This window comes from Thamnophis elegans, chromosome 8 (assembly GCF_009769535.1).
Source record: "Thamnophis elegans isolate rThaEle1 chromosome 8, rThaEle1.pri, whole genome shotgun sequence".
Classification (NCBI taxonomy): Eukaryota; Metazoa; Chordata; class Lepidosauria; order Squamata; family Colubridae; genus Thamnophis; species Thamnophis elegans.
This window is the reverse complement of record NC_045548.1, coordinates 9622817-9645231: the sequence shown is the minus strand read 5'-3', so window position 1 is coordinate 9645231 and position 22415 is coordinate 9622817. Positions and strand designations below refer to the sequence as shown.

Below are 22415 nucleotides of genomic sequence, written 5' to 3'. Positions count from 1 at the left end.
ACCTACCCAGATAGTCATTACAGCAGAGAACCGGTTGTTAAATTATTTGAATCCCACCATTGCCCTAATCCTACAGTTACTCTCTCTATGAATTTTACATCCCCCTGGCACTACAAGTCTCCAAACATATCATAATTAATTCTGCTTTGCCTTAGGCTTTGGATTTTATGCAGTCATACTGCATTTAAAAGGATATCAAATGCATTTATTTAATTTCATATAGTGTCACGTTCCTGAAAAATCTCACATTAAGCAATTCACATAAAGCAAGACACTGAACGAGGATAAAAAAATGGAGTTTTGGGTCATGATATCAAATTATGTAGCCCACTGTAGCCCATAAATGATATCATACATTTTTAGAGCACTATTCTCAAGCATCACATTAATCAACTATGTTTTGTTCCCATTCTTTCTGTATAGCAAAAGCACTTTTCCTACAGCTGGATTTCTAATGTGCCTGGTATTCATAGCAGAAAGAGGCAGAATGCATCACAACACTATGAATTTTATTAGAATTCTTTATTATATCGGGCCCAGTAGATTTGTCCAGGTGAAAAGAATGTCTTAGGCTAAGGATCTTTCACCAGCTTCAGTGTGATGCAACATTTCCTCCTTTGTTTCTAGTATTAGAGAGGTACAACACAACTGTAACAAAAGGCAACAGTAAAAATATTGGGTTTCTGTCTGGATGGTCTCTTGTGATGAGCCGATGGACAGAGAATGGAAGCAGTGGACTTCCTCCCATATTTGGGCATACCAGGGGTTGTAACTCTAATATCTCCCTCTACCTACCTACCTACACACTCTCCCTACCAACCTACTGTATTTCTATCTATTTCTATTTCTCTCTCTCTCTATCCCTTTATCTATCTACCTACTTACTTACCTACCTACTGTATTTCTCTCTCTCTCTCCCCTATCTACCTACCCACTGTATTTCTCTATATATATCCCTCTATCTACCTACCTACCTACCTATTCTCTCTCTCTCCCTACCTATCTACTGTATCTCTCTCTCTTTCTATTTCTCTCTCTATCCCTCTACTTACCTACATACACACTCTCTCTCCCTACCAATCTACTGTATTTCTCTCTCTCTATCCCTCTACCTACCTACTCTCTCTCTCCCTACCTATCTACTGTATTTCTCTCTCTCACTCTTTCTATTTCTCTCTCTCTCTATCCCTCTACCTACCTACACACACTCTCTCCCTACTGCATTTCTTTCTTTCTCTCCCTCTCTATCTACCTACCTACTTTTAGTAGTATTTCTCTATGTATCTATTTCTATTTTTCTCTCTCTCTCTATCCCTTTATCTACCTACCTACCTACCCTCTCTACCTAACTACCTACTGTATTTCTCTTTCTTTCTCTCCCTCTCTGTCCCTCTATCTACCTACTACTACTTTTTTAAAAAAATTGCCTCTTCAAAACCTTGGTGCGTCTTATACTCTGAAAAATATGGTACATATAAAAAACATTAGAACCAGGGCAAAATCAGAATGATGCAAGGACAACAGTCAGTAAGTAAAGGCCAGCTAAGATGCTACTCTACCTCCCCTCCCTTGCTTGCATTATCATCTGTTCTGCTCTATAAACCTTTTTATATTTGTGCCTAACATAAATCTACTGGGTTCAACTCCTGTTTCACTGCTGAGTTCCCACCACTCCCCTTGCAAGCGAGCACTCCCTGTATCTGGGTAACTTCAAGGATAGACAACAGCAACTGCTGATGCCTTGCTTCTGTCTTCTTCCCTTGTTTTAGAATTTAAACAAATTTACATGGATGCAAATTTCATTTATTAGAATTTTAAAAGCATTGATTTCCATAGCATTTAAACATTTTTTTTGTCAACAATTGAACACATTTATATATCCCTGCTTCAGATACAGGAACTATCTGAACATAAAATATACATTTTATCTCTAGGCTGGAATACTGCAATGTGCTCTACATGGGGCTGCCCCTGAAGTGCATCCGGCGACTGCAGTTAGTTCAGAATGCGGCCGCGCGAGTGATAGTGGGCACACCTCGGTTCGCCCACATAACACCCATCCTCCGCGAGCTGCACTGGCTACCTGTTGATCTCCGGGTGCACTTCAGGGTGCTGTTGACCATCTTTAAAGCCCTTCATGGTAGTGGATCTGAGTACTTGAGAGACCGCCTTCTGCCGATTACCTCCCTCCGACGGATAAGATTGCACAGACTGGGCCTCCTCCGAATCCCATCCGCCAGTCAATGTCAACTGGCAACTACACGGAGGAGAGCCTTTTCTGTTGCAGCTCCGACCCTGTGGAACGATCTCCCCGTCGAGATACGCACCCTCACCACCGTCCAGGCCTTCCGCGCAGCCCTCAAGACCTGGCTATCCCAACAGGCCTGGGGATAAGCCTCTAATTTGCCCCACTCGAGTGTTGAATGTTGAATGCAAGTTGTGTTTTTATTATTTTATTTTGCTCACATATTGTTTATTTTGAATTGCACCCCCTCCCTAATGATTGTAAGCCGCCCTGAGTCCCCTCAGGGAAAAGGGCAGCCTATAAATCCTAATAAAATACATAAAAAATACATAAAAAAAATTTAACAGAATATATAATTATCTAAAATGTGATGTCATAAAGAGCGATTGTTTGAATCATAGCTGAAATTATCCATAAATAAAATAAAACAAAGTGTGGTTTAGCTCAACTTCAAAGCAAAATACCAGCTATAAAGTTAAAAGACCCAGTAACTGATTGCTACATGCAAGAACATGAGGAGAACCAATGATTATTCTGTGTTGAATATTTCCTGCTAAATCTGAATGTTCCACCCAACTCACAATGTCTTCAACTTATACGAAAAAAATGTAATAAAATATGCGGCTGGCTTCTGTAGTTAAGCCACATCAAAAGTTTTTTCCTTCCAGCTCTTTAGCAGGTAACTTTTGGATTTATTGCCATGTTTTTGTTATGTGATACATAGTAATCCATACTTCTGTAGAAGGCAAGCATAACTTTCAGAATCATGGGGAATAATATTTAAATCATCATATTAATAAACTACTTCTGTTATAGATGTAAGTATTACCATATTTTTCAGAGTATAAGACACACCAGAGTATAAGATGCACCAAGATTTTGAAAAGGCAAATTTAAAAAAAACGTTTTTGCACTCTCCAGACCTCCCAAAAACGGCCTGTTTTTCACAAAAACGGGCCTTTTTTTTTTCTTCAAAAAAAAGGGCATGGATATCTGTTAGGGGGCTTGTAGAGTGCTCCTGGGGGGGTGGGGGGGGAAACAAGCAAAAAATAGCCTCTATAAGCCTCCTAAAGGCTATACATGGCCATTTTGGTGAAGGGGGCGGAGTTTCAGGAGGCAAAAAATGCTGTATTCAGTGTATAAGATGCACCCAGATTTTCAGCTCTTTTTGAGGGAAAAAGGTGCGTCTTATACTCCAAAAATACAGTACTCACTTTCTTGAACTTCTGAAGGAGAAGTAACTTAGGCCCATATATCTCATGCAGAAGAAATTAAACGACAATAATTATACAAGATAATGGGAGAAAGTTAATCAGCCTCTCTCTAGCCTGATCATTAACTCAATCTGCAACATCCAGCCTAATAATGCTTAAAATAGTCGCATAGAATAAAGTTGGAAAAGAATATAATTTATATGGAGATTCTCAGTCATCCAGGTCATGGTTGTCCCAAAGGTGCTTTTTTTTCAAGAGGCAACTGGACTTTCTGGTTTTTTTCTTTGACGACGTTTCACTTCTCATCCAAGAAGCTTCTTCAACTCTGTCTTCAAAGAAAAACCAGAAAGTCCAGTTGCCTCTTGAAAAATCACTTTTGGGAAAAGACTCTTAATATTAACTAGTTCCATAGAAGCATCTCTGACACACGGCTATGCAACTTCTGTTTGAAGACTTCTAATGAAGGAGAACTCACATATCATGTAGCAGCACGTTACAAGGAGTGACAATTTGTGTAGTCAGGAGGTTCCTCCTGAAGTTTAGCCTGAACCTCCTTCTTTGAAAACTCAACCCACTGAATTTGGTTCTGAACAACAGAGAATATACTATTACAAATGGGGCCTGAACACAGCATAGGAGAATAGAACAATTAGTAGCTGTGATATATTCTCCATGCTCCTGTTCAAGCACCTCAAGATAGTATTCACCTTTTTTATTATCTTCATTATTTATTTATTAAGTTTATTTGCCACCCATCTTGAGGTTCATCGCATTGTTAGCTTATGTTTAAGTTGTGACTGAAGAGTAAACCCAGATCCCAGATCCTTTCAAATGTATTACTGCCATATCAAGCCTCATCCACCCAGCAGTCATGCTGTATCTTTTTGGATCCAGGCGCAGAATGATTGGGTTCTCCATATTCATTTAAGTCCACTATTTAAGCCACTCCAGAACTTTCTGAATCTTATATTTCCACTTTGAATCTCACCTCCTTCTACCTGCGAACTTAGTAAGCCCCATGAACTCCCTCATCCAAGTCACTGATAACAATGTTTAACAGCACAAAGTAAAAGGTGCAGATAAAGGTTTCCCCTGTCCAGTCATGTCCAACTCTATGGCATGGTGCTCATCTCCGATTGACAACCAAGGGAGCCAACATTGTCCAAAGATGCTTCCATGGTCATGTGGCGAACATGACTACACACTGAGGTGCATGGAACGCTGTTACCTTCCCCCAAAGTGGTACCTATTTTTCTACTCACATTTGCATACTTTCAAACTGTAGGTTGGTGGGACCTGGGACAAAAATAGGACCTCCCCCCATCATGCAGTATTTGGGTCTCAAATTGCCAACTGTTTGGTAGACAAGCCCAACATCTTAACTGCTAAGCCACTGCATCCCAGGCTCAGGAACAATAGTAAAAGCTTATATACCACTTCAGAGTATTTTATAGCCCTCCTAAGCGGTTTAAAGAATCAGCATATTGCCCCCAATAATCTGGGTCTTTATTTTACCGAACTCAGAAGGATGAGTCAACCTTGAGCCGGTGATGATCAAACTCCTGACAGTGGGCAGTGTTATTTATTTATTTTATTTATTGAATTTATATTGCTGCCTATTCACCCATGGCGACTCAAGGCGGCTTTCAGAATATAAAACATTTAAAACAATAAAAACTAACAAAAAGAATCAAATAAAATAATATAGTACAATATCACCCCCACCCCAGTGATAGATAAAAACAATTAGTAGCTCCCCCCACCCCAGTGACAGGAGATCACACGAGCCATTTAATGGGCTCCATCATGCTCTGGGTTCCCCAGGCCCGCTAGCCGAACCAGATCTTCAGCGCCTTCTGGAAGAATTTTAGAGTGGAGGGCCATTCTAATCTCTTGGGGAATGATGTTCCAGAGAAAGGGAGCTACCAGGGAGGCCCTTCTTCTGGGTCCCACAGGTGTATCTCTCTCAGGGATGGGACCCGCAACATTCCCCGTCTCCCCGCTCTGATGGGTAGAACCTGCATTCTAACCACTGCAACACCACAAACAGTTCTCCATTTAATACTTCCCTCCAAGCTGAAGCAGAACCATTAAAAACACTCATTTAGTCATTTAGTCAACTGTGAGTATACACAGTATATCATATTCTAGGTAGGTTTATTATATCATGTATATAAAGGAATTTCGAAACTACTAAATGTGCATATTAAAACTTGGTAAATTTTTGAAATGTATTTAGTATGCCCCAAAAACCAAAGAAGCCATTCACAATAGTGATACAGTTTTACTGAAATTCACAGGACTGGAATATGAATCCACTGAACAGGACGTTCACTTGTTGCAACAATCTGGGGAGAAACAGAATGCAGGAAAATAATGTGGCGATAAAAAGTGGATGTCAGCTCCGGTCTCTTAAGTCTTCTCGTCATCATGAGTTGAAGGAAAAGCTTAAAAAATTTTTTTTCATTGGTCTTGTAGGATTTCTACATGATTTACTGCTCAAGAAAAATGAAGACTCAAAATCATTGGGCTAGTCTACATTGATGGAAAAGTCTCCTAGTTTCAAAAATGACCCCCCCACTTCATGAAAGGCAAAAAATGTTGATGAAAAAAAGTAAATTGAGGTGTCTGTCCTTCTCCTTCACATGTGTAGCTTGCTTAGAATCAAATATTTTTCCTACACCTTGACCAGTGGTGGGTTTCAAAAATTTTTGGAACCAACTCTGTGGGTGTGGCCTCCTTTGTGGGAGTGGCTTGCCAGCCATGTGACCTGGTGGGAGTGGCTTGCCGGCCATGTGTTCGTTCTCTCTCTCTCTCTCTCTCTCTCTCTCTCTCTCTCTCTCTCTCCTTTTTGTCTCTCTGTCCCTTTTTTCTTTTTTTCTTTCATCTCTCACTCTTTCTTTCTTTTTTTTTTTTCTTTCTTTCTTTTCTTTCTTTTTTCTTTTTCTTTCTTTTCTTCTTTCTTTCTTTCTTTCTTTCTTCCTTCCTTTCTTTCTCTTCTCTCTCTCCTGTGTCAGTCTGTCTGTCTCTGTCTCTGTCTTTCTCTGTCTCTGTCCTCTGTCTCTCTGTGTGTGGCAGTGGTGGAACCTCTTCTGTAGGTGTGGCCTGCTTTCCGGGTCCACTGGTGGAACCTCTTCTAACCGGTTCGGTATATTTGACGAACCGGTTCTACCGAATAGGTGCGAACTGGTAGGAACCCACCTCTGACCTAGACAACATATAAGAAACAACATCTCCTGTATTATATAGCCCCATTTTCTTTTAAATATATATTTTAAAAGAGTATCCATTAATTACATCTATCTGTAACACACATGAATATCTGTAGGTGAAGAAAGATAGAGACTAGAGCTTGAAAAACAAGAAAGAACTTCTGGGGGTCCCAATTCTGTTAAAAATTCATTTTCTCTTATTGTTCCATTCCCGTCCCCGTCCGTCCGTCCCCCCCCCCCCCAATATATGCTGGCAAAAGATATAATTTAAGAAGAAAAAGGAACAAAAGACACAATAAAAAGCTCCCTGCCTCAGTGGGAGTACAATGTGGTAAGAGTGGAACGCAACATGGAAGCTGAACTTGGTTTGAATTCCCAGGGAACATTAAGGTGAGGAATTCAATAGTGAGAACATTTCTGGTCCCTTTCTTTCCATAACAGCCTCTGTGCCACATCCCACATTAAAATTCCAACAAAGATTTTGAGGACTCAGATGGCTGCAGCCAGAAAGGAAAGCAATGAGAAATTTCCTATAAGAGTCTAATATATTTCATACCCAAATGAACAAATAGAATTTTATACAAAGAAGAATAAGAGAAAAAAAAAAAGGGGGGGGGAGATACTACTGCAAGATTCTTATTTATTTTTTTGATACACAGCTAGCCTGCTTATCCCCAGCAGTACATGAACAGCAACCTGCAAAGATTTATTTCAGTAAAACTCAAATATGATCTTATACTAAATCACATAGTGCGGTGTTGTGGCCCAGCAGGAGCTGTTGGAGCTGCCACCAGACTCTGACAGCGAGGGGTCCTATGAGTCAGCTTGGAGGATGTGGACAGGGTTCCGACTCCGAGCAGGGCGCAGAGAGGCTGGTTGGCCACCAGGAGGCGCCTGAGCCTTGGACCAGTGGGGAGGAGACAAGGGAGTGTGGTCCAGACGTCAACAGTGGGGAGTTGTTCTAGATGCCCGGCACCAGAGAGCTAATAGGCGTAAGGAACAGTTATGCAATTACAGGAGATAATTGCACTCAGCTGGTGGTCATTAGGCTGCTCTCCCGACTATAAAAGGACTGCTTGTGCACACACCCCTTTTGCAGAAGTCAATGCAGGAACTAATGTCAGAGAACATTATTGTGAGCTTGGCAGGCTGGATTGCTGCCATGTCTTATCTGTGCTGGATTGCTGCCCAAGCTTGTCTGTGCCGGTTTGCTGCCAAGGACCTGTCTGTCTGTTAATTAAATGCCGTAACTTATCTTTGGCTCGGAGTGTGTTGGTGTGGGACAAGGGGGGTAAGAACAGTATGGGTAGTCCTCGACCTATGACTACAATGGAGCCCAAAAAATTTCAGTTAAGTGGACAGTTGTTAAGTTAATTTTGCCCCATTTTACTATCTTTTGTGCTACAGTTATTAAGTGAATCATTGCAGTTGTTAAGTTAGTAACACAGTTGTTAAATGAATCTGGCTTCCACATTGAATTTGCTTGTCAGGAGGTCTCAAAAGGAAATCACATGACCTTGGGACATAGGAACCATTGTAAGTCTGAGTCAGTTGTTAAGCATCTGGATCTTGACCACATGACCATGGAAATGCTGTGATGGTCATAAGTGTGAAAATTGTCATGTCACTTTTGGTGCCATTGTAATTTGAACAGTCACTAAATGAACTGTTATAAATTGAGGACTACCTATAGAGCCCACAGCCAATTTCTGATTTATGTTATGTGCCTACTTTAGACACCATATCTGGACTAAAATAGGAACAGATAATAAGCAAGCAAGTGACGTATCAAGAAAAAAAATCAAATTATTATATTTTAAATAAATGTTTGAGATTACTATTTAAATTTTCTGCAATTCAATGAAGGCAATACAATCACCTTGAATTCTAAATAACTACAAAACACAGCACTTTCACCTTTTAATTCCTCCTCACTGCCAAATTTTAGAGTTAGAACCATGCCTTCATGAGAGAATACATGTTCAAAAATCCTGCAACGCCTGTGTTTAAAAAAACCATGTCCATGTACAACAGATTGAAAATCCCACCAAGAACTATTTAAAATAGTAAATAGTAAACCAAGCAAACTGAAAAAGAGTTCTTAACTAACATACAGCATAGCATATTACTAGGATCCCCGAGTGACAATGGGTTTGAAATGTTAAGCATTGCTGTTCACATTATGTCCAAAAGGAGTATAATTTTTTCCCTTGGATGTAGTTGAAAGGCAAGGAATGGTTCTTCTAATTAATATTATAACACAGATTTTTAAAGTGAAATCCTCAAGCCATTTAAAAACTATACAATTAAAACAATAAAAATAGCAGAGCAACAAAACAGCAAAATTTTCGAAGGCCCTGGAAACTCAGAAGTTTGGCAGTAAAATGGCATCTGTGAATGCCAGAAAAAGGACTGCAAAGACCAGCATCATAAACAGAAAAGGTGCCTTCATGGCCCAATCACCTCCCTGACCTCTGAAAGCACCAGAAAAGAGTTTGTAATTGGATTGTTATCCTATGGGCAAGCTTGTTTGAGAGAAGGTTATTAGAACAAATTGCAAGTCTTAAAAGCATTGAAATAAAAGTGGTGGGTAGGGCCTAAAAGTAGTCGGCAGCTGCTGAAGCTATTTAGAACTGGTGAAATGTTCTTTTTCCCCTCTATGTCTATTAATCTAACATAAACATTCACAACCTTTGAAATAATTTTCAAGGTCTCAGAGAAAATTGCAAAATATGTAAAAGCTTCACAGCACAATTCATTTGTAAACTACACAATTCTTATTTTACAACGTTACAACAGAAAAATATTAAAATTTACAAAGCGTAAACATTCCTAGCATGTTGAGTACTAGCATTATACATAGTGGAAAAAAATACAAGATCAATAGGGTTTCTTTTCCAACCATATAACCCAATTGAAAAAGGCTGTAAATTTTCTATTTATCCGATTCAGATAAATTCACAAACTTGATTACAAGTTTGAAAAGGCAATGTGGCTCCACCTGCAATCAACGGCTCGGATCGGAAGGCAGCAGGGGAATTGGGGGGGGGGGTATATCCAATCCAACTTCTGTGTTGTGTTTGTTTGAGAGTGAATGAATGAGAAAGGGATCCAACTCTCTGTGTGCGTGTGTCTGTTTGAGAGAGGGGGAGGGAGGGAGGAAGGAGGGGGAGGGAGAAGAAAAAGAAGAAGGAAAACTTATTTTGCAAAGGAGAAAAACAAATGCTATCGCTTTAAATCAGAACTGAGCATGCCTGGCTTTGAATTCTGGGAGTTGAAGCACAAGTCTAAAAAAATTTGAAACCCCTGTGTCAGTGCCTCACCAGCCTAAACTGCCGCACGTCACTGTTAGAAACCAGGCTATCTCCAAAACACAAATTGCATTCAGGCTGCCTGATTAGAATTTAGAGTAGTTGATTTTTAAATAATGGACTATAATGTTTATAATGTTTTACCATGTTAACACAATGAGAGCAGAGGGAGACTACTTCCTCCAGATAAAATGAGGTAAAATAATGTTGCTACTTATTCTAAAAAAGGCAACAGTTTAAAATACGTGCACAGATTTCAGACATATTTAATTTGAAAGCAACGAAGGCTTTAAAAAACAGAAAGCTCTTCAGTTACCACTCATGTCATTGTTGTCATGAATTGCAAACTCAGACTCCTTAAACAAGTAACTGGCATTAAATTTGGTAATCTGGGAACAATGGAGCAATGTAGAGAAAATGTCATCATCTAGGAGTCAATTAGCAGGCAGGAAGCTGAAGAAATTAACAAAACTGGGCTTTTGTGTATGGAGCTAATGAAGATATTTTCCCTTATAAAAATGCAGAATTTCCTTGTGTTGTAAAAAATGAAATACCTTGAATAGCTCAGGTTCTTTTCGGAGTCTTAACAACAGCTCTTCATAAAGGACAGTAAAATTATAACTCACTTAATCAACATTCAATTCATTATATTCTATATACCACTCTTACCTCAACCATGTGGCACTTGTTGATAAGAAAGTGTCAGAGTTGAATTTTGCACCTCACTCAATTATACGGAAGCTGTCAATTTCTTTTCACGAAAGCTTTATACTTTGAAATCATTCCCTATGTGCTGTGATTAGTGCACTCTGAAACCTGAAGACTTCTCAAATTCTTGTTTAAAAAAATGACATATGCAACCCACTTCAAATTTAGAAGAAAATCCTTCTTACTCTGCAATCTCATCAATTTTACAAAAGCATTGCGTCTCTCTTTTATTACACCTGACAGTTATCTATATTCACAGAGATTTAGCTCAAATTGTAACTAGATATAACAAGAAAATGCATTTTTTTTCTCTTAAAAACAAAGCCATATTTTTAACTTTTAATATACAAGAAAAGGTTTACAAATCAGAATCACTGATAGTGAGACTATGTACATTGAACCTTACCCACAATTCATTAAATATTTAGAATCTTCATTTGGACAGTACTATATTTCATTGTAAACCTTGCTATAATTTCGAATACCACAACATATTTCCTTACACTGCTGCGATTCATTAGTGTTATTATTAGCCATGAAGACTACTAAGCAGAGAGAACCAATTTTACATTCCCTGGTTCATTTTGGTTTTGTGCTGTTGTATTATTTAAGTGGCTTATTTTATAGCGCAACAGTGAATAGGTAAGAGAGAGAGAAAAAAGAAAGCTCTTTAATCTCACTTATGATCAAGAGACAATTTATCTTTCTCCAGCATTTATTCTTTTGCTGCTTCCAACCTAGAACAGCTACGCAAACACAACAATGTGCCAATGACTACACAAACCATTACAGTAATATTTGACACTTAAACTGGAAACAAAACACAAAAGAAGAAAATTAAAACAGCCCAAACTGTTTAAGTTTTAAGATGTTACTAAGCCTCTGTGTCACCTGCTTTTTATCTCTGCATTAGGATTGGCTAAGGAAGGATTTTATTTCTGCATACTGGAAGTGCATAACTTTTACCATCCAACTGTTTTGTTTACACAATGTCATTATTATTATGGTTCAGAAGCATTCTAGTGTGCGTTATCATGGCAAAATTAACTTGTCAGAACTTTTAATTGTTTTACTGCTCATAATGAATCACAGTAATGTTTGGCATACAGATTATAATATCTCGAAGTTTACCAAACCAACAGTTTACAATGGGAATCATTCAGAGTTCATGGGAAATTTTTCAGTGGTGTTTATATGTTTAAGTGGCTATCAATTAATCCAACTTTGAGGTTGAAGGACCTATCTGCAATGGTCAGGATATATCTTTTTCACTTTCGCCTAAAGTAGCTATTGAGGAGGAATGTTGGTACATTCTTAACATGGCTATGAGACAACAAGAGCCGAGGTGGCGCAGTGGTTAAATGCCAGCCTGCAGGCTACTTCAGCAGTTACGGCTGTTCAAATCTCACCGGCTCAGGGTTGACTCAGCCTTCCATCCTTCTGAGGTGGGTGAAATGAAGGACCCGGATTGTTGTTGGGGGTAATATGCTGACTCTGTAAACCGCTTAGAGAGGCTGAAAGCCCTATGAAGCGGTATATAAGTCTAACTGCTATTGCTATTGCTAACAATATAACCTGCTACACACCAATGCTTGGTCAGAATATTCCCTTTTATACCCCTTTTGCAGTATGTTCCTGTTCTGAAATGTTCCCTTTCCAGCTAGCAGAATTCAGACATCTCCCATATACAACCTCTTAGGCCAGGGATGGCAAACCATGGTCCTTTTACGATCTGTGAGCTTCAATTCCCAGAATTCCTGAGACAGCCATGCTGGCTCAGGAAGTCTGGGAGATGAAGTTCACAGATCGTAAAAGGACCATAGTTCCCTACTCTGTGTTAGGCAAATAGCATATTTCATATTCTTCCTGTGAAAGAGATGCTGCCTGCCATGTAGAGGAAATGATTCACCTCATATTTGTTCTCTTTAGGACCAAAATTGCTTAAGGCAAGGCAGAAGTTGCCAGGTTGGAAAAATAGTCCTCCCAAACAGTCTTCCACACAATTCCAGAAGTATGTGGGCAAGTACAGAGAAATTAAAAAGCAAAAAGCATTGTCTGTTAAAAAATACTTTCCGTAGAAAAAGGTAACAAGTTCAATGGACAACTTCCGTTAAGATTTTTATTTCTCCGCATTGTGTTTGCGCTACGTTTATTTATTGTTAATCTTTGTATAAATTAGGAGCTGGATTTTTAATGTTCAGCTTGAACATTAAACATTCAACCATAAATATTTGTAAGATTTACTGTCTCTATTGGGATGTTAGGGATATAAAATTTATATTAATCAATGACTATTTTGTACAGTACTTTATCTGAAGTATTATACTGTCTTCCTTACATATCTGCCTTTTATCAGATTACATTATGTTTAACATAAATGTCCACAACTGAACATTTAATGTTAACAGGGATTTCTGTATTTTGTATTTTATGATTTTGTAGTAAAGTGTGAATCTGGTTATCTAAATTGGTCTATCAAAGAAAGGTCAAATTGCCTAACCACTAAGTTCTGCAGCCAGCAAATAAAATAAATATTTATTCCTCCCCCTCATTTTTGCCTTTTAATTACCAGAAAGGCAACATAAACAGTGGGAGATTTAATTCCCTTACAAATTGAAGTTGGAGACAGTGAAGAATGCTCCTGAAATAGGAGTGGCATTGCAAACTAAGATGTCATTAAGCTTGACTCAAGAAATATTGATCTTAAACCAGTGGTGAGTTTCAAAAAATTTTGGAACCTCTTCTGTAGGTGTGGCCTGCTTTCCGGGTCCACTGGTGGAACCTCTTCTAACCGGTCCGGTAGATTGACGAACCGGTTCTACCGAATAGGTGCGAACTGGTAGGAACCCACCTCTGTCTTAAACCTTCTGCCTAGTCTTTCTCATTGAAGGGGAAATGTTTTCCGCCCCCCCCCCCCTGATTTTATTATACATATAATATGCAGCATAAGCCAAAGAAAATATTTTCTTCCTTCCAGTTCTAAACTCATTCCTGGGAAACAGGCAAAGCATTATTTTTTGTTCCCACAATTTAAAATATCACACAAGGAGAAAAAATATGGATTTCAGCATTTTATTTCTAATTAGGATTGAAGCAGAACTATGTGATTCTATATTTTAATCTCGTTTATCACATATCAGTTCATTGTTTACCACAGCAAAGTAGCAAGGTCATTAAACTCTGGATCTATAAAATACACTGATTATCATCTCACAACTTGTGATTCAATGTAGCACAATTAATAGATGCATCTAGAAAATAGCATAAAGTGGAATGTGGTACATAGACTTGAATAATGTTTATATCAAAGATAGGCAAACTTTGGAAGACTTCTATCTAATATTTAGTTTAGTGCTGTGCAGTAGTATATCTTCAAAACGCAAGGAAGAAAGTATTCAAACTTTGTCTAACAATATCTGAGGTAATTCCTCATAATGGAAGACAAAATAAAATATGAAATTTTGCTTGTCTTTGAGCTATTTCCTAGACATGATTTTTTTTTAACTGAAAAGCATTGAAGAGTTAACAGGAAAGAAACCCATTTATGCAAGAGTAACATCAGTTGGCCATGTGTCAAAATAAATATTGCACTGGGCAATCTATTTTCCCTTTGCTGCAATAAATGAAATATTTGTTGATATAGCAAACTCATAATTTTGAAATTGGAATTTACTTGTACATAAAATATGATTCCTAATTTACTACATTCAGGCTTTGAAAATGCTGACCTAATAATGTGCCTGAGGGACCCAAGCTAGCTGCACACACAGCTAAATGTTACAACAAATTTTAAGATACAGAATAAAGTTCTATTACTCAATTCTACATATGAGAAAATTGAAAAATAGCTACGCTTAGTAAACCCTTCCATTGGATAAACAGCCTTCAAATTTGTATAAGATTCAGGCTGCATAAAGACAAATTTGTATATTACTTTTTCAACTCCTTGTCAAGTAAAAGGTATGCTAATTTATAATTCCAAATAGCTCCAGAATTATTTCCATAATTCTACATTGTACATTCATTTAAAATAGTATTATAAGTTTTAACCAAATGATGTAATAGAATAGTAGTGTACAAGGTGAGCAATTAAAAACCTGTTGTCTTAACTTATGAATTTATCTGTAGCATTAAACACAATGTTATCTCTCAGCCTCAAACTTAAAAGTTTGAGCACTTAAAAATTTGGGAATACTTTTTCTGACAATATATATTTATAAACTGAAATTTAAAAGTTAATGTTAGAAAAATGAATATTCAGCCCATTACCACTTGCACAGTTGTTTAACTACAAAATTTATTTCAACCAGTGGTGGGATTCAAATAATTTAACAACTGGTTCTCCGCCCTAATGACCATCTGGGTAGGTGTGGCTCGGTGGTCATGTAACTGGGTGGACATGCCAACTCAACGTCACTCACATCGGTGGGCGCTTAGCCTTAGCTGTTACAATGTAATAAGGATTAACCAGAGAGGCGGTTTTCTGTAAGCAGGACATTAAAGATTAGGCTAGAAACACCACCAGAATATTTCCTTCCTGCCTTCCTTATAGGATTAGCCTTGTAAAGTGGGAAAAAACCAAAATAAGATTTCTTCCAACAACCAGTTCTCCGAACTGCTTAGAAAGTTAACAACCGGTTCTTCTGAATAGATGCGACTGGCTGAATCCCACCACTGATTTCAACCACATTTATAACAGTGCTAAATTACTAGATTTAGTGTTCAATAAATAATTTTGAGTCAGTTACAAAACTGTTTTTAATGCTGATACCCAGTCACATGATATCTTCATCTACTTCCTGGTCAGAATGTAGAATTAAACACAAACTTTTGAAGAAGAGGGTCTTTCATATTACAACATGATATACAAGTTCCATTGCTAATTGACAGTGCAGCTATTTTTAAGTTTATATTGGAAGTGAAGGGAAAAAAAGAATAGTTTATAAAAAAGTTAGAGCACCAAAAAGTCCTGGTGTTTCAGCCACTAATTTATAAATCCAAATACCTCCAGACTAAAGAAAATATAGAATGTGTACCAGAATCACAGGCTTAAATTTGAAGAATAAGAACAAACTTCAGTCCTGCAAATCTTCTTGGGGAATTCAAAATAATTAGTTCAAAGGGATTTTTTTTTAAAAAAATTAAGATACATATAAAGATACTAGAGGTACCCTTCCTAGTTCTTTTAGACCTCTTGGTGGTGTTCAGTATCATTGATTATGGTATGCAGAGGAGCCAATTTTTCATGTTCACAAGAAAAAAGACCAATACCAGATTAAATCATTAACAAAGCAATAGACAAGCAGTCTGTCCTTCCCAAAGAGTATTAATTCCCAACCATTACAGTGCATGGGAACTGAAAGAAGTGCAAGAATTTGAACCTTCAATTAAGTATAAACGGGTCTTGCAAACCATCAATCCTTTCAACTCTGTGTTACCAGCTGCTGCTGTTCAAATAATAATCTACTACCTGAACTCTCTTTCAGAGAGATCAGTAGGTCAGTGTTAACAGCACCATTTATGTAAGAATGCAACAAGAGCATGTGGATATTCATATATCACACTCATTCTTCCATTTCTTGTACTTAAAAAAAATAAGATGGCTTGCAAAGGTCATAGGTTATTGGGTTGAATTTTTCAGTTGATTTTAGACATTGCTGAGGTTCTTTAGAAAAGGGGAATCAAGGCAATAGCCTAGCAGAGATGCAGAGATTAGTGTTCCATGCTATGAACGAGAAAAAAATGTCACTGCAAAGAGTTGTTTTGCTTCTATATCTCAGTGATGAGATCTTATGAGGCTTCAGGGGCTGTAAAAATATAACTGGAGCCATACAAAGTGTGTGCCCTGCCTTCTCAAGAGAAAAATACATATCCACCCCCATGACTCTCACTCCTCTTTGTGTAGGTACAGAATGACAGCAGTGTCACAGATTATGTATGTTGAATTAGAGTAAAATTCTTATAAAGAGTTTTTTTCACTTCTAATTTGCTCATCATTATTAGGGTTAGATAATGATATTTTCTTGGTAGATACAATTGTTATTAAAGAAGGGAAATGTGTGCATGCTTACCATATCACACTGAGCAATCTTCTTCAGAATTTTCTGCTTGGTTTTCAAATATATCTGCACACCATCAGCTCTTCTCACCTGCAGGAAGAAGATAATGTAATATTACCTTATTTTCTTATTTTTACTACCTTGTAAAGGAACAAAGCATATCAATGAGTATCGAATTATTTTTCTTCATGTAGTAATGGCTATTGCATTTGAACTAAATTATTCTTTATTAAAAATAAAGGATTTTTAAGTGGGTCATAATTTCTTATGATACAATTATACCATAACAATTTAATTATTGACATAAATGATTAAAAAAATCTGAACAAGAATAAAAGAGTAGATAAAAATAACATAAAAATCCGCTGAAGACTTGAATATGAATCATGAAAAGCACTGAAAATACATGTACAATTAAGTTTTGCAACTGTTAGAACGAAAGAAATATTTTTGCTTGTTCTCTGCAATAGTATCCTGAGATGTATTGGATATTCACAGTACAAATCAAATCAAATCAAAGACACAGATCAAATGCAATTAGGTACTTTCTTGAATGCTTGATCTTTTAAAACCCAGATAGAACACAAACCAGTAATGTTAGCCCGTATTGCTAATTCCTCACTGCATTATTAGTAGTTATGGTCTCTGAGTTTAAATACTGATGCTTTGGAGTGATGTACTCTGTGTCACCATGCGTGGTGAGATGAGCAGCATAAAAATTGGATAAATAAATCAATAAAAATAAATATGAACCTCAATCCTCTTTGTTTGTATATTCGGAAAAAAATTCTCAGCCAGCATTATTAGTACCTAACTGTACCTCAATACTTTTGATACTCTTATAGCAGTACATTTAGATAGAACTGTTACTAAGTTCATTTATTAATAAGGGATCTTTTTACATCATCAGTGTGCTTAATTACTGAAAATTCACCCATTTTCTGCCAATACATGTAATACATGCAATTAGTTCTAGTTTAACATAGTTCAATTATCCTGCTGTGCTCTTAATATAGTTTCAAAAAGCATGTAAGGATCATTTTCTGTCCATGGAAATATGCAATGCAATTTTCCGCCATGTACACCCTTACTTGAATAGAATTATGAGCAATTTTCATAGTACTTAGTTCCATGTAGGCATGCTTAATTGCCACACAAACTGATTCAACACTTCACATTTCTCTCCATGTTCATTCAATGCAACAAAAATTTCTATATAATGCTTATGAATGTTACAATTTTGTTTCAAGTAAACGGAAACAATCTTTATGCAGGAATTATGACTGAGACAGTAAAAACACAAAAAAATGATGAACTATCAGATCACTTAAAAGCACTGTCTTACTCATAAGAAAATGCTGTACCTGTTGAATGATAATTAAACTGCCTTCAGTTTGCCACTAAATTAAATATTATTATTAAAGGAACATTTTAAGAACCATGTTCTTACTCCTATTATCTGATATCTCTCAAGGTCATTGTCTTTGGTAACTTAATAAAAATGACATCATTCTTCTCTATCCATCTGTAGAATTACCTCATTGATCAATAATAATGGTTCATGCTTGCAATTACCATGTTATTCATGATAAAAACTATTCCACTATTAAAAATAAAATACGTGGTTCACAAATAAATCAATCTTTTTAAATTATTTATTTTTCAATGAGGCAAAATTTATTTTACACTCTGTAAGTAAATAGGTAAGTGAAGAGAAGACTACAGTTCATGTCTATGGAGATTCTCAGTCATCCAGATTATGGTTGTCCCAAAGATGCTTTTTCAAGAGACAACTGGACTTTTCGTTTTTTTCTTTGAAGGCGTTTTGCTTCTCACCCAAGAAGTTTCTTGGATGAGAAGCAAAGTAGGAAATGAAACATCTTCAAAGAAAAACCAGAAAGTCCAGTTGCTTCTGGAAAAAGCACATTTTTAGATGGCATTTAGATCCTAAAAGCTGGCTTCTATGTATCCGAATTTACAGCCTAAATGTTGGAGATGTGGTTCTCTCGATGCTACATATTTTCATATATGGTGGACCTGCCAAAAGGTTTAAGGCATTTCGGATAAAAACATGGTGGATTATGCAAAATATCTTTAAAAGAAGGATAAAGTTACTCCTCAGTTATTTTTACTAGGTATAAGTACTGACTTTACAGCGGTACAGACTAACTTGATTCTGCACCTAATAACGGCAGCAAGACTGTTGGTGGCGCAATACTGGAAGAAGGAAGACTTGCCTACAACTCAAGAATGGACATTGAAAGTTACAAATTTAGCCGAGATGGCTAAAATATCGGCATATCTTAAAGATCACTCAAATGAGAGATATAAACGAGACTGGAAAAAATGGATTGACTATATACAAAATAAATACGGGACCAAGAAATTCCAGTTACCCTATGCTTAAGATCAGGAATGATTTAAATTGTTTAAAGTTAGCTTAGCAAGAAGAAGCTAAGATCAATGTAGAGATGTTATTAATTTCTTTATTTCTTTTTTCTCAATAGATTTTAGACTGTGTTTGTTAAAAATCTATACCGTGTACGGGTTCTGGAAGTCGGGGGGGGGAAGGAGAAGGGGGGTCGGGGGGAGGGGGGAGGGAGGGAGGGATATACATTAGGCTAGACATGATGTGTTAGATCTCAATGCAATGTGACTTCACATGTATACTGTTTTTCTTTAATTTTTCTTTAAAAATAGGATAAGCCAAATACATTAACATATAGTGGAAATACACCGAGGGGAGGAGGAGTAGGAAAGAAGAAAGATGGGTAGAGAGGGATGGGAGAGAGGGTGGGGGAGAGGTGAAAGGGAAGGGGGGGAGCGGATTTGGAGAGAGGAGTGGTAGAGGGCAAGGGGAAGTAGGGTAGAGGGGGATGATGGAGGGAAGATAGAAAGTTGGAGGGTGGTGGAAGAAAGAGGTGTATGGAGAATTGAAGAGGTATATTGGGCTTTTATTTTCTGGGGCATTGTCGACAAGAGGAATTGATGCAATTACTGTTTAATACTGTATGGGGTATACATGTGAGTGTATGAAAATGAAAATGAAAATAAAATATAGTAAAAGGAAAAAAAAGCACATTTGTACAGTTTCCTCAAAGCAAATAATCTTTGTCAGACTGATTTAGATACAATACCATGACACAGATTTTTTAAAAATTAAATTAAAATAAGCCCAGTCTTATAACTAGAAACTTTCCCAAAAGAACTTCAGTTAAAGAGTTTATTGAATATTGTAAACCATCATCTAATTCCATTTCCTTTGCCCTGTTATACATGTCATACTAAAGGGTCAAGATATTAAGTTGATACACATGCAAACTTCTCTGGCCCAACAAGTAACCAAAATTAGCAAGATCGCTCTTTGGAATGCTCAACCTGCATAATTAGCAAGAAAGAATTAATTTCTATATTTACATTCACTGGAGAGGAAGGGATTACAAGAGGCATTTAATATACTGGGATGTTTGTATAGTGTGTTCAGCACTGCCAGGGCCACTGTAATACTTTAGATCTGTATTCTTCACTGTGTGCCTGCTTATTCTCTTGTAATCTCTTCCTCTCCAATTTCTCTATTCTGCAAAGGAGAAAAAAGAAAGAAAAACATCAGGTAAGGAATAGGACAAGGCATACAATAATTAGCATCTGACTGAAGAACACTGCAAAGGGCATAACTTTGAATAATCACTGAACAAGAATGACAGTTAACAAGTGAGGAGTAGCTGTAGAGTATACTTTTTGTTAGATTTCCATAAACAAAACATTTTCCCATATCATAAGAATTCATTGAACTGTTCACTGTGTAATCATGTTTTAAAATATTATATAGTTAATACAAAATATTCAGAATATTCATAAGAATGGTATACAAGAAGCAATGATTACATAAAACTGAAGTTCCATCCCATATTCATCATGTGATTCCCAGGCTAGAATAAGGTGAAATCATTCCCTTAGTACATTCCTACAAATTCTTTTCTTCAAGCTATTACCATTTTTTTTTGCTGATTTGCACAATCACACCCAGCTTATTTCAATAGCTAATAAAGGTGAATTTATCTTTAGTTTCAGACTTGAATAAGGAGCACCCTATATGAGCTATAACACATTTTTAACATGTAATTATGAGTTACTTGAAACACTCCTATTTGTACTCTCTTATTCTCCTTCTTAAAGCTCAAATTATTGAGAAGCAAAATTCATTCAGAAAGCATTTCAGGCTTTGAACAAAAATAAGATTTTATTGCTAATGAAGTATTCAGGCCAAGAATTAGCTTTTACATTTTGAGGATGTCAAGCATTTCAGAAACAAGTGACTAAAATTAAGAAGCTGATCCCCAGTAACTGTTTTGTTAAGAAAAAAAAATCTTTATAAATGAATGCATATATAATAAATATAATACGTCCATGCAACCAAATAGGTTACTACTTGTTCTGGTTAAGTCTGAAATGCCTATTACTTCGAGATGAGCCCAGAGTTGTTATTTGATCTGTCCAGTCACCGGCCTTAGTGAAATTTGTAAGGAAAAAAAGCTTGGGATACAGAATGTGAGTTTTCCTTGTGGCCCATAGCTCCCTTTGTTCCCTTCCTCCCAGGAAATTTGCAAGCAGATCTTGATGGGGGGGGGGGTGTCCTTCAAAGGACTCTGCTGAAAATCATGAGAAGGAAAAATGTGCCAGTCTATATTATATGTGGAAAGGAGGATTACCCAACAGGTCATGGAATTTCTAGTACTATTTTTAAAACTTACAGAACAGATTTTTTTTTTTTTTAAAAAAAAGCTCTTTCTAATGGTTTTTCTAATAGAATCTAACTACCTCCAAGATGGCAATCTGTCTGACAAATGTGGTGATATTATCAAGAAAATTACTCTATTTCATACTTAACAATCTAACTATTCTCAATGGTGGTCCCTAGATTTTCACAGCTGATCATAAGATAAGGGCAGCTGATACAACTGAAAACTTACAATTCCTCCTTACAATGCCTCTTTCAATTTTTGACTAAGGTCCATCAACTCCTAAAATACTTTCAATTATCAGTTCAAGTGTCCATGAATCTGATTTGTACAGAAATGCATTTACTGTATGATGGCTAATAGAGGCATTTTCCATATGACTCAGCCCAACCATTTGGGTGTTGAGTTGCACAGTACTTAAGATTAGATCACTGCCCATAAGAAGATGAACTAACTCACATGATAAATGCATTTAGAGTAATTGAACATATGTAGAGTACTTACACAGGCAAGCAGTTTATCTGTGGTTGCTATCATATCCGTTTCAGTCCTGAGACCAAATAGCAAGGGAGTCAAATAATGCTTTTACCGCAGCTTATATTATTCATTTCTCAAACTGAGAATCAATCCACAATGTTCTTCTGTCCATAAAAGTGCAAAAGTTAACATCTCATTGTTTTTTAACTTCACTTACTCATCCGCACATTCATTCCAAGTTTTTTACATTCATTAATTAAACCAACATATGTTAACTAAATGATATCCACATTTTAGTCTGAAAATAAATCCCACTTGCACAGCTCCCAAAGCTATTAGCTATGTAATCAGATTTTTAGTAAATGTGCTATAGACTAATTTAGCCAACTTCCACACTTCCGTGCCTATATCACTATCCCACTGATGATGCTTTTTATGTACTGTGTTGAA

The 22415-nt window shown here is 36.9% G+C and overlaps 1 protein-coding gene across 6 annotated transcripts in view; it reads right to left on the bottom strand.

The window, feature by feature from the left end:
* The window catches only part of ATXN1 (ataxin 1), a 221250-nt gene that overhangs the window by 78703 nt on the left and 120132 nt on the right, over positions 1 to 22415 (bottom strand). For all 6 annotated transcript variants that reach the window (XM_032222727.1, XM_032222728.1, XM_032222726.1 and 3 more), the window contains one exon: positions 16762 to 16839. The gene's annotated coding sequence lies outside the window, so the exon portion shown is untranslated. The remainder of the gene's footprint in view (positions 1 to 16761; positions 16840 to 22415) is intronic.